Raw genomic sequence first — 4,125 nt, 5'->3', positions numbered from 1 at the left:
ACCGATTGTCTTGCTGAGCCAAGGGATTGTCATTGCAGTTCATTTCCATTCGGCTGTTTTGATAAAAGAAGCAGAAAACATTCATTCTATAAAAAACATACAGAACACACAAGTCAAGAACACAGCAGAAACAAAAGCAAATCATTTCATTTTTCATCTGCTTTATTCAAGATCAAAATTCTAGATTGTAAAGTTAAATCCAAACCACTAGAATTATTTATCTTGTTCTTGTGTAACAATCTAGCGGATCAAAATCCCTAGAACTTAATCTCAAATCGCTTATAGCATTTGATCGTTTTTATTGTAAAAATAGAAAAAGTTCATGTTGAATTTATTATAGATTTGTGATAATTGATTTGAGATTAATCCCTTGTAAACGATACCGTTGTTGTAACACCTTTCAAGTTTAATAATAATTTTATTTAACTTGAATTTTGTTTCACTTTTTTATTCCGCATTTTATTCGATTAAACGGTATTGTTTGTATTCAACCCCCCTTCTACAAACATATTGAGACCTAACAATTGGTATCAGAGCCTTCTGATTAACGTACAAATCAAGATCCTAGACTTTTGTGTTTCTTTCACTCCTTGAATTTTTTATTCACTCAAAAATTCATAATGACCACACAAAAAGTTGGAACCGTTAAAATTCCACTATTCGATAAAGAAAATTATGTTATGTGGAAGAAGAAGATGCTATTGTTTTTACAAGTTGCAAATTCCAAATACCTGGAAGTGTTAAAGAAGGGTCCTAAAATTCCGATGGTTATTGAACCAGAGGTAATAGAAAATGATGTGGTGATTACCAAAGCAAGAACTTATGTGAAAGATCCTGAGGATTTTTCTCCTGCTGAAAAAGAAGAAGCCTCCCTGGATGCTAGCCTTCAATTAATTTTAGTAGATTCCCTTGATCCCTTGATGAATAGACATGTGACGAATTGTAAAGATTCCAAACATATCTGGGAAACTATTGAGGTTATTAATGAAGGCACAGAGGAAGTTAGGGAGAACAAGTTAGAAATCCTAACCTCTGAGTATGAATACTTTAAATCCAATCCAGGAGAAGGAATCACTGAAGTGTTTGAGAGGTACAATGCATTGATCAACAACCTGAACATTAATGGTAAATACTATTCCATCAGGGAGGTCAACAAAAAGTTCCTTTTAACACTGCCAACTCATCTCGAACATAGAATCACTGCCATAAGAGAAGCAAGAGATCTGAGTGAGATTTCTTTGGAAAGGCTCTATGGTGTGTTAAAGACTTATGAGTGGGAGCAGATTCAGCAGAAGGAAGTTTACGGGAAAGGAAGAGTGGTCAGCATGTCTACTGCTCTAGTAGCTGAAGATCAACAACATCAACAATCTCAACAGTCAGAAAGAATGGTACAGTCTTCCAAGGTTGAAGAAAATGTGATAGTAGCAGAATTTGATCCTCCTACTACAAATGAATCAGGAGATGATTTTTATTCCTTGGAAGAACTGGAGCAATTGGAGGATGAGTCAATGGCCCTGATTTTCAAGAGATTCTCAAATGTCAGATACAAAAGGAATCCCAAGTTCAAGTACAAGTCCAACTACAACAGATTCCAGAAAGGTGGATCTTCATCCTCTAACACCAGCAGTGGTGGGTATAAAACAGGGATGGTTGATCGAAGCACCATTCAATGCTTCAACTGCAATGAGTTGGGACACTTTGCCACAGAATGCAGGAAGCCAAAACAAGTTAGGAAGAACTCTTACGATTCTAATCAGAAGAGTAAATCTGAAAGGGCTTACCTGGCAAAGGGAAGAAGCTGGGATGATACTGACAGTGAAGATGAAGAAGTTGGGAATCTTGCTCTCATGGCTAGTGATGCAAACACCTCATCGTCAAGAAAAGAGGTAAAATTTACTGATGCTGAATTAGTTGATCATCTAGGAGGTTCCTTAGATTGTGCTCGTCGTGATAATGAATTGTTAAATCAACAAATCAAAGACCATGAGAAAGAGGTCAATGAATTAAGACTTGTGCACATTAATCAAGATAAATTAAAAGAACAAGTATCTTTTCTAGAGAATAGAGTTGACTGTTATAGACAACTTGAAACTATTCTCAAAGACAAGATCACCAGTTTTGAGGCTAAGGTTAAAGCTTACTTTAATTCTTGTTCGAAGTCCAAAGAGTTTTACAATAAGCAAGCTGTTAATCAAACATCTGGAATAGGTTATGATTATAATGCTGCTATTGGAAAATTAGGCATAAACTCCCCTCCTCATGTCTGTGCTAAAGGCAGGGAAGTACCACATGTGCTTAAGGGTGTTGATGAACCCCTCTATAAAGAATCAATTGCTGAACCATTTGATGAGACCTCATTTATTATTCAAGAAGAAATCCGTGCTGAAGATAATGCTAATGAGAAAGCTGTCTCCAAGTCAAGTGTGTCAAAAGTTCCAGTCAAGGTTGTGAAAGCAACTAAGACTAACTCAGACACACATGAGTTGGATAACACAAATGCCATGTCTACCATGCATAAGTTGCCTATTGTTAATCCCTCTTATAAAGCATGTGGTGTTCCTGATTGTATGTCTTGTGCTTTTAATCTGATGTATGCTTATTTTAATGGTAAGCATGTTTCTAATGATAAGACTACTCCTCGTCAGCATGTGAATAATAGAAAGCATGATAGGTCTAAGACTGCTAGTCCTCCTAAAGCTAGAAAGGAGACATTTGTGCCTAAGCCTAAACAGAAATTTGTCAAGGCTATTCACAAGGTCAAATGTCCAGTCATTGAGAAAGTTGAGAATATTAAAATTAAGAATGTTGTTTTGCCTGATAAAGGCCAATTTTACAAGTATGCCGGACCCAGCCAAGCTTGGGTTCCGAAGAAGGTCTAATCCATTTGTATTGCAGGGCATTAAACAGATACAACCGGTAGTGTGGATTCTTGACAGCGGATTGTCAAGACATATGACCGGAGATAGAGCCCTGCTATCAAATGTGGTTGAGAAAGCTGGCCCAGTGGTTACCTTTGGAGATAACAACAAAGGTTTAACGGAGGGATATGGCTGTTTGCTAGCTGGAAATGTTATCATTGAAAATGTGTATGTTGTGCAAGGACTTGAACACAATCTGCTTAGCATTAGTCAGTTCTGTGACAACGGCTACAATGTTTTATTCGACAAGCTGAAGTGTCAGATTCTGCACAAGAAAAGTGAAAAACCCTCTTTGATGGGAATCCGGAAAGGAAATCTGTTCGTAGCTGACATGAACTCTGGAAGCAATCCTGAAGTCAATTGTTTCTATGCAAAGGCATCGTCAGATGAGAGTTGGTTATGGCACAAGAGACTTTCTCATCTCAATTTCAAAACAATGAATTCTCTTGTCAAAAGAGAATTGGTCAGAGGTCTGCCTCAGCTGGAATTCTCCCCAGAAGGACTATGTGAGGCTTGCCAGAAAGGAAAGTCAAAGAAAGCAAGTCACAGAGGCACTGACACATCTTCCATAACTGGTGTTCTGCAATTATTGCACATGGATTTATTTGGACTAGTTAATGTCCTTTCGATGTCAAAGAAGTGTTACTGTCTTATGATAGTTGATGATTATTCCAAGTATACATGGGTTTTATTTCTTCACTCTAAGGATGAAACACCACAAGTTGTGATTGATCATATCAAGATGATTGAGTTAAATTCTAATGTCCCTGTTAGAGCAATAAGGTCAGATAATGGAACAGAGTTCAAGAATTCACTTCTCAATGGATTCTGTACAGACAAAGGGATTACCAGACAATTTTCAGCTCCTAGAACCCCTCAGCAAAATGGAGTGGTAGAAAGGAAGAATCGTACATTGATTGAAGCTGCAAGAACGATGTTAAGTGAATCAGGTCTTCCAATGTACTTTTGGGCTGAAGCTGTCAATACTGCATGTTATACTCAGAATCGAACTCTAATCAACAAAGACTTCATGAAAACTCCTTATGAGATTTTGAATAAACAGAAACCTTCTATCAAATACTTTCATGTATTTGGTGCCAGATGCTTCGTGCTCAAGGATGGAGATGATCGTCATGGTAAATTCGAGGCAAAGGCATATGAGGGTATTTTTGTTGGATATGGAAGAAGATCATATAGAGTGTATATC

The sequence above is a fragment of the Apium graveolens genome, chromosome 5 (assembly GCF_009905375.1).
Source record: "Apium graveolens cultivar Ventura chromosome 5, ASM990537v1, whole genome shotgun sequence".
NCBI lineage: Eukaryota > Viridiplantae > Streptophyta > Magnoliopsida > Apiales > Apiaceae > Apium > Apium graveolens.
The sequence above is the reverse complement of the archived record's forward strand: the minus strand, read 5'-3'. Positions refer to the sequence as shown.